Here is a 9,723-nt window from a genome sequence, read left to right on the forward strand (position 1 = left end):
GTATGCACAGTGCAGAGGGGTAGCCATGCTAGTCTGCTGCAACAAAAAATAGCAAAGAGCCTTAGAGCACTTTAAGATTAATTAGTTTATTGCAGCAGAAACTGAAGAGCCCACCTTATCAGATGTGTGAAAAGCACTGCCCCCCGCCATTGCTCTTTCTACAAGAGTAACAAGGATCCAAGAGAGTTAATGCAACTAAAAATGAATGCACATGATAAACTGCGTACGTCCTTCAAAGCCAGGCCACAAACAAGAGGGAACTCGGAGGAATGTTAAATAAAAGCAGGCTTGCTGAATACTCTGATTCCCCCCACTGCCTGGGTGGTGTTTTTTTTGGGCGGGGGGTGCTACTGTTGCTGGCAGCAGGTGCATCATTCCTGAGACTGCCAGGGTGCTTTTCTGTTTCAGGCTCTTGGATGTGAGCTAGACTCGCAGCTGATCTTTGACTGGACGGGAGCATTTTATCTCTTTCCAGTGTGTGCGTGGGATAAAGGCATGCCAAGGGTTTGTGGGACTTGAGGGCATCAGAGAGAGATCGCATGATGGGTGGATGGATACCTAAAACTGAGAAAGGGTATATCCAACAACAAGAACACACCTGAGCCAGGGACGGGTGTATCTGTCAATCTGGCTTTCTCTCAGTTTCTGTTTTTTTCCCAGTCTTAAGTATGATCCGTCCCAAAGTCTGAAAGTTCTTTTTTTTAAAAAAAGGTTTGCGTGAAACTCCGCCTGCATTTTTCTGCCCATTTCTCTTAATGCACGCATTTCTGTACACAATTATGCCTAATATACACATTGTTTCAAGTATTTCCCCCTTGATACAATGCTTTGTTGATATGGATCAACACAGATGCTGGAATTTTGGGGCTCTTCTTGGGTGTGTGGCTTTGGGGATCTACACTTCAGATGTTACTATTATACCAATGTGTAAAAGCAACATGAGTGTGCCGTGTAGCTATTTCATATTTCATTCCTGCAGGACCATCGGATGCCATCCCAAGCACATTGAAGCTATTTGCAACTTCCGCCCCCCTGCCCCGAGTTGAAATTGGTGGGACTCGTTTCCAAATTTCTGCTTCAGAGTTGAAATGTCAAAAGGCAGTAATTTGCAAGGGCATGTGGGCTTTCCCCTTCCACAGCTGGACTTGATATCAATTTTGAGTAACTTACATTTCTTTCTCTCTCTCTCTCTCTCTCTCTCACACACACACACACACACACACACACACACATACACTTTGCAGAATGTTCCCCCTACCCAAGCTGAGATGGAAAAACCCACACTGGAGGATTTTTCTCCAAGAAGGATCTTTTCAAAGTTGAACATTGCCACGAATTCCCAATTACAATACCGTTTCTGGGTGGTCCTGGCGTCCCTGGAGACAATCCCATGTGAGATGGAAACCACATCCAACTCCACAAACCATGGTTGCTCTGGCACATTCTTGCCATGTTCCTCAAACAAAGACCGTTCTCTGAAATAACAGGCTTAAATGCTTAAGAGGGGAAGATGTAGGCCAAAATCACCCGTGTGTTTTTAAAATGCTGTCATTGTGGTCTATTGAATATATCTGATGGGGGGGGGGGCTGTAATGGAGTGGTCTGCTTCCCCTTCTGATACTTGCCTGTTGTGTGTCCATCCCAATGAGTCTGGCTCTGGTTTTGTTCCGGGTTTTGTTGCTGTTGTTAGGTCATGGGGAAGTCTGTATGGGCCATGCTGCTTTGCTACCTAAAGTTGAGATATTTCTATCTGTTGTTCCTTAATTTGAGAAAGGAGCAGATGTTTATTATCCTCCCTGTGTCTGCTGAGTGTTGACATAAGAACATCAGAAGAGCCCTGCTGGATCAGACCGAGGGTCCATCTAGTCCAGAACTCTGTTCACACAGTGGCCAACCAGCTGTTGTCCAAGGACTTACAAGCAAGGCACAGTGCAATAGCACCCTCCCATCCATGGTCCCCAGCAACTGGTGTACATAGGCATACTGCCTCTGATACTGGAAGTAGCACATAGGCATCAAAAGTGCATCTTCCCATAGCACACTATGGAATTTGCTAACACAAGACGTAGTGATGGCCACCAATTTGGATGACTTTAAAAGTGGGTAGACAAAGTCCTGGAGGAGAAGGCTATCAATGGCTACTAGTCCTGATGGCTCTGTCCATCTTTGCAAAAATAGGCCTTTATGAAAAGAGCTGAGCCACTGGTGGCATGTCGAGGGTGGGGGTACGTGGATTGGTGACCAAGAAGCCAAGCTGGTTATAACTTGCCGGGTCTGACCACGCTATCCTTCGTATGGGCCAGTTTGGTCCCAGGGCATCACCTGAAGACATATGAGGCAGCCACTTTGGTGAAGCGAAGCAGGTTTATTCTGTGCTCGTAGGGGAGACCACCTGGGAACTGCAGGTAGCCACCTTGAGTTGGTATATAAGGTGGTATATAAGGTGGTATATAAATGTAACAAATAAATAATAAATAAAAAGGCAGCTGTGGTGAAGAGGAGAAGGACGTCTAGGGGGCTCTTCTCTGTGAGCCTCTGCTGGGAGATGGGCCCTCAACAGGTGCCCAACCAGGCCTCCCCTTGAAGCCGGCCGTGACTTCAACGCTAGTGACAATACAGTGTCTTCTACTGCACCTCAGGCTGGAGCAGGCTGTTAATCCAGTCCACCAGGCCAAAGGAATCCCTGGATCCAGCAAACATCAGAGCAGCCACAACAGCCCAAAATAGTAATCAGGATTGGAAAAATGTAGCTCTGTCCAAGTTGCTTGGAACGTTTTCTGAAGCACAGTGACAGCCAGTGTGGAGAGACCTTGGCATCTGGAACGGATAAGAATAAGGGGGGGGGGGAAACAGCCCCGATAAGACGCTGAGAAGAACATCATCAGGCATCCCAGCTCATGGTGAAGCCATAGCATAATTGGGCTGTTTTGAAAAGACACTGATATGAAAGGTGCCTGCACAAGCCACGTGACAAGGGAGGGTGGTGGCAAATTGCAGGGGTGCCGGCTACCCCTCCCCAGACAGATTTGGGACACCTACATTCGGTGGAAAGGTTCTATGGTCCACCTCTGGGCCATGTTCCAAAATGCCACAGAGATTTGAACTTTGGTGGCCAGGTGTCCTACTCACACCGTCTATTTGAAGGTGTCCTTGATTTGGAGGGCTGCCAGAGGACTGCCTTTTATTGGAAGGCATCTTCTACTTGAAGGGCGGTCTGATCCAAGCCCAGTTTAAAGATGAAGAAAGGAGAGCCGGGGTCTTGAAGTTGTCCATTAGTTGCACCTGGGTGGCAAACTGAGCAGCAGGAACACTGGTCTCCAGGCCACAGTCTTCGCCAAGATGGTCTGCTTTTTTAAATTTAAATTCTAGGGATTTGTTCTACATTCCAATTGAAACATAAATGAGCACATGCAGATCTCTGCCTCTTCTTCTTTCTTGGCCATGTGCAAGCGGCCACCTTAATCTGAGCCCATCTCTGATCATTATAAGGACAGGTTCATGTACTATTCTTCACCCTTTCAACATCACACATTTTCCCTCTTTTCAAGGCTCATAAGATTCAGTCTCACTAGTTCAGCCAGATGATAAGAAGAGCCCTGATGCTGGATCAGACCAAGGTCCATCTAATCCAGCATTTTGATCACACAGTGGCCAACCAGCTGCCCAGGGGGAATTCATAAGCAGCACATGCTTTTGACTACAACTCCCACAATCCTTGACCATTGGTCATGCTGGCTGGGGATAATGGGATTTGTAGTTCAGCAACTTCTGTTAACCCAAGGTTTGGGAATGATTACCCTGGACTATTGCTTTGTTTTCCATTTCTCTTTCGCCTTCCTTTTCTTTCTCTGTGTTCCTTCCTCCTGGAAATGGAGGACTCCTTGGAGCTGTTCACCCACTACTCTGGCTTTGGAGCTATCACTTTCTCTTGAATGTAATGCTAAACCATCACGGCAGCTAAGAAACATGAGAAATTCTTAAACTAGATGAGCTGGAGGAAGTTTTAGGAGGATGCAACATAAGGCAACCTTCTACAACTTGGTCCTCTCCAGAAATTTTGGACTACAGCTCCCATGACTATCTGAGGGATGCTGAGTATTGTAGTCCAATACATCTGGAGGAAGGCCGATGTAGGTAGCATGTGTATAAATCTATATCTATCTATATTTGTCCATTATTGCTGTTATTCTATTCTTTGTGCCGTGCCGATTTGGGCATTTTTGTTTTTTGGGTCACATTGCCTTGTCTTTTACACAGAACTGCTTGAATGGATTTCCTCTTATGGTTTTGGACAGTCATTCTGGCTGACAGTATTGATTCTCTACTGTTCCTGTATTGATCACTCTATTGATCAATAAACAGTTTAATTCAGCCATAACACAGAGTCTGTGAGCCACGACCTGCCTTTCCCCCACTGAGGTGCAAATTGGGACCCAGGTTAACAACAGGCTATTCCAGGCTGCGGGGCAAACACAGTTCTGTCCTGCCACACCTCCGCGCTGCTGCCCACCCACCAGCATCTGTTGCCTGAGGCAGCCGCTTCACTTTGCCCAGTTGTAGGGCCAGCCCTGTCACACGGGAATCCTTTCCCACACCAGTTATTGAGCAGTGCTGCTCTTCGTACATGACATGCTTTAACTGCCACTACATCCCCTTTGCCTAATGCAGGAGAAACTTGAAGCCTGGTTGAATGGGGGAGGCCGGCTGGCCGGCCGGCCTGCCTGCTTTCTGCTTTGAGAGAACAGAAGTTATGCCTGCGGTGCTCAATCTTTGATTGTTTCACTTTCTTTTCCTGGCTGGAAAATGGGCTCCTTCCTACACGGCTCTTCTTGCAAACAAAAGGTATTGGAGTGGGGCTGGTAGGCTGCTCTGGACCACTGTGATCTGTCAAAGCAGAAGAAAGCAACAGCTCTGAGCGGGCTGGGGGACTTGGGGAACATGTGGTCGTAAAACATCTGGTTTCAACATGTGGCAGAGACGAAGCTTGCTCTGTTCTCTGTGGAGGAGCTGAATCACATGTCAGGACACAAACAAGTTGTTAACCCTTCTTGTGCAAGAACGACACGAGTTGAGGACCCTAACTGAAAGCTTTCCCGGTTCCCATCCAGATGTCTTTCAGAAGCCCACAAGCAGGAGGTGTGAGTGCGACAGCACCCTCCATCCCATGCTCCCCAGCATCATACATCTAAAAGCACACTGCCTCTGATCCATAGTAGCATATAGCCATCATGACTTGTAGCCATTGATCAACTGATACTCCATGGGTTGGAACCAGATTTAGTCACAGATCCACTGAAATCGAAGAGATGTATATTAGTTGTGACTAGTGTAAGTCTCAGTGATTTCATTGGGTGACTAGGGGCCTTGCTAGACGACGGGTTAGCCTAGTGCAAGCCCCGGGCCCGCCTCTGTGCATCCAGATGATACACAGGGATCCCGGGCTCAGGCAGGGGTAACCCTCCCTTGTCCCGGGATAACCGGCACTGCTTGTGGCCCGGTATTTCCCGCAGTCTCGGGCTGAGCCCAAGACCATGGGCGTGTAGATAGGTCCGCCACTTTTCCCAGCTACCGCAATTATGCAGGGCAGGGGGAGAGATCAGGGTGGGGAGATCACGGGGGGGAAGCAGAGATCGCGGGGGGGGAGAAGCGGAGATTGCAGGGGGGGGAATTGCGGTCAGGGTGAGGAAATCAGAGGTGGGGGGGAGCGGGGAACTCTTTTTTAAAAAAACACCTGCCTACCTTCATCGCTGGTGCGCTCCTACGCACCCGGCCCCTTTAAGGCTTAAACAAAATGGTGGACATGACGGGGCTTTTTTTTACCCCATTGCATCTGACATGTGGAAAGGAGCGACAGCCCGCGCTACTTCTAGTGCGGGCTGGCCCCTCCTCACCACTGGATTTTCACGTAGGTCTAGCAAGGCCCTATATCTGGATCCAACCCTACGGATTTGTCTCCTTTAAAGCCTAGTGCCACATCTTGTGGCAGAGTTCCATGGGTTAATTTTGTGCTTGTGTGAAGAAGTACTTCCTTTTCTTTGCCCTGTATTTTCCACCAACCAGCTTCATTGGATGACTCCCAAGTTCGAATGTTATGAGAGAGGGAGAAAAACATCTCTCTGTCCACCTTGTCCAAACAGCATGTTGATTGTGTCTCCCATTAGAACTCATGCTCCAGCATTCGGTTCATTTCAGTTGCCTGAAAAAAGGAGAGAGCCTTCTCAGTGGTGGCCCCCTGATTATGGAACACTCACCCCAGTGAGATCTGCCTAGCACCAACACTGCCATCTTTTCAGTGTGAGGTTAAGACATTCCTCCACTCTCAAGGATTTGACAACATAGGACAAGGTTTTTAATGGGTTGTGGGGGTTTTCTTGAAGATTATTTAAAATTGTTTTATATTTTTGTATGTAAATGAATTTACATTCAGTAGCAATTTTACTGCATTTTTCAAGTATTAATCTTTGTAACCACCTAGAGATTTTCGAGTATCTGGAGCTCACCAGGTTGGGGAAAGGCTGCTTTGTTGTAAGGTTGCAGCGTTTTTATTGTGTTCTGAAATGCCTGTCTGTCCTACTTCGCAAAATAAGTTTGAAAATACACGGTCAGAAATGGTTCAATGATATGAAACAAGGGCCTGAGTTAAAGGAAAGTTTCTGGGCCTCCTGAGTTCTGAGATGCCAATATATATATATATATATATATATATATATATATATATATATTCCAAAGGCCATGCCGTGTTTTGCAAGTGACTGAAAGGCCGGGTGGCAGGATAGGTCAGCTCGGTTCATGAAAATGCTATGGAAATTGTGTTCACTGCCAACGCCACGCAAGTCCGCAAATGGGCTCTTGGTCTTCCTGGCCACTGTGTGTTTTTCGACCGAGCTGGTTGCTGACTCCCGAGTTCTGACTTGAAAGGACACTCTGGATCAAGTCCAAGCTGGACCTGGTTTCCTTTCTGTGCTTTAATTTCTCCTCAACATTTCCCCGTGAAAACAAAGCCCACGCACTGGGCCAATTTATTAGCCAGCATGTGTTGACAGTAACTGCTCTCTTGCTCCCCTCCCTCCCCGCCCCATCTCCCCACCAGCCAAGGCACGGCGCCTGGAAACAATTTACACCGAAGACCATGCGTCCAGTTCCTTTCCCAGAATTCTGTCTCGTAGGCAGAATTGTGAAGTAGCTTAAAAATAAAAACAAGGAAGAGGTCACGCTCGACTTTCCTTCAGCTAGTATCAGGCTCCCTTTCCCGCAACCCCCCCCCCCAACGCATGACTCATCTCTTTGCACATGTCGCACATGAAAACTGGGATGCTGTTGTACTTGTAACATCTCTGTTCTCACTCCCTGTATCCCAAATGCCTTTGGGGCGCCGTAGCACTGGCACGTGCAGTGGCTGGGTTTTTTTACTCCTCTTCCTGAGGCATCTGTAACCTGGCGAAACAACCCACGAAGAAAGCACACGTCCGGGTTCACACATAACAGCCACCCATGGTTTCGACAATACAGAGTTCACAACCCAATAACAAATCAATAGATTCTTTTTCTGGGTTGTTCATGCTTAACAAACTATGGTTTGTTCATGCAGCCAGTTCATAGAATCATAGAATAGCAGAGTTGGAAGGGGCCTATAAGGCCATCGAGTCCAACCCCCTGCTCAATGCAGGAATTCACTCTAAAGCATCCCTGACAGATGGTTGACCAGCTGCCTCTTGGCGGCCTCTAGTTTCATACAACACAACAACCCAGGATTCAACACCCGTACCATGGATTAGCATTATGTGTGACCCCAGCACTATCAGGCACAGTAGACAATCCTGACAGCAGATGGACCCCTGATCTGAGTCATTATAAGTAGGGGTGTGCACGGACCCCCTGATCCGCCCCGCCGAAAATTTAGGATAGGCCCGCTCCGCCCATAGTCCGCTCCTCTTCGCCGTGGAGCTCCGGCTCCGAATCGGAGCTCCGCAGTGGAGGGGAGTGGCGCCAGGTAAGGCCCCCCTCCCTCCTCTCCCTTACCTGCAGAGCCCGGTAAGGGACCAAGGGGGAGGGGGGCCTTATCTGCGTCCGTCCGCGGTCCCTCGGCTTCTTCAATTGAGCCCGCGGCTAGACTTCCTGGTTGAGCCACGGGCTCAATTGAAGAAGCCGAGGGACCGCGGACGGACGTAGGTAAGGCAGAGGACGGAGGGGGGTTTACCGGGCCCCGCCGCCATCGCTGCATGGGCGACAGCGGCAGGGCCCGGTAAACCCCACTTACCTTTCTTGCGGAGCTCCGGATCGAGGCGAAGGATCCGCCTTCACCTCGATCCTCTTCGCAATGCTCCGCCAGCCCCCCAATCCTCTTTGCCTCCGCTTTAAGGGGAGGCGAAGCACCCCGCTCCGCTTCTAATTCGCCGGTCCGATTAGAAGCGGAGCAAATCCCTAGTTATAAGGCAGTTTCATATGTTCAAATGCCTCTTATGGAAACATCAGCTTTCACTCTTTTCGGACAACCTTTGTGCATACTATGACACACGGGAGCCCCTCCACAGTGATCAGTTGGAAGTCAGAACAGACCTTACGCACACAAGCAGGAATCCTGAAAAGTAGTCATACGAGGGTCGGTTCTGTTCCAGCCTCCAAATGAACACATGTAAGCCATAGAGTAGTGGAACAAGGAAGCATAGACACACAGCACCAGTTCCTATTATTATGATTGAGGAGACATAATTTTCCAACGCCCTCAGAATTCCCTGGTCCATCAGAGCTTAGCTACAATCATCACAGTTGCTGTGAGGAAAGTAATTTTCTCAACAACAATATGTCGTTGTGAGCTATCCCTGTTGTAATGCAAAATATTTTGGAGTGGCTTAGGGTGGACATGAACATGGCTAGAACTGGTCCGTTGTTATGGATCAACACAGTTGCCTGCACTTTTGGACTCTCCTTGGGAAGGATGGCTACGGGGACTGTCATGAGGACCACCTGCACTTCAAAATTTACCACTACACCACTTGTGCGTAGGTCCCACTGCCCACCACCACACCCATGTTTGGTGCACGCACAAAGAGTGTCTGAAGCGGCCCTGTGTTGGCTGTATAGCAAGACTGGCAAATCCTGAGTGATGAAGCAATGTGATTAGGGTTGCCATATTCTGAATCCACAAAACCAGGACAATGGGTTTTTTTTTGGACTTTTATTTCATTCCTCCCCTCTCTCCTTTCCGCTCCTTCACCCCCTCACCCCCACAAAACTCTCTTCCCCCACAAATAACCAGCAGCTCTGCCCAGCACTTACCCTAAAGCTGTGACCACAACCAGCCAAGCTCACCGAACTCTATTGCATTGCATGGGCCTCAGGCAGCCTGTGGAGAGCACATGCGCCATTCCCGACTGGGGTTCGTCTTCTACGCAGCTGCAGGTGCAGTAAGGTGGGTCGTGGTGAGTGGCTGAGCTGAGCCTGTAGAGGAGCGGCAGGGCTCTGGAAAAGGCGCCAGATGGATGCGTCTTTCCCTCTGCTGCTGCCACTCCACTGAGCAGGCACAAGGCACCATTTCGGAGGTTGGGATTTCTCTGGCCAGCTGGACCAGGAATCCGGGATTCTTGACTGACCAGTCAGGACATTTTGGAAATGCTTGCAAACTGTGACATTCCCGGTTTTCCGGGATGCATAGCGACCCTAGTTGTGATGAGATCATAAAATGGGTCTCCCCGACCCCGACCAGACCCCCCTCACTCGCATAGG

This window comes from Elgaria multicarinata, chromosome 16 (genome assembly GCF_023053635.1).
Source record: "Elgaria multicarinata webbii isolate HBS135686 ecotype San Diego chromosome 16, rElgMul1.1.pri, whole genome shotgun sequence".
Classification (NCBI taxonomy): domain Eukaryota; kingdom Metazoa; phylum Chordata; class Lepidosauria; order Squamata; family Anguidae; genus Elgaria; species Elgaria multicarinata.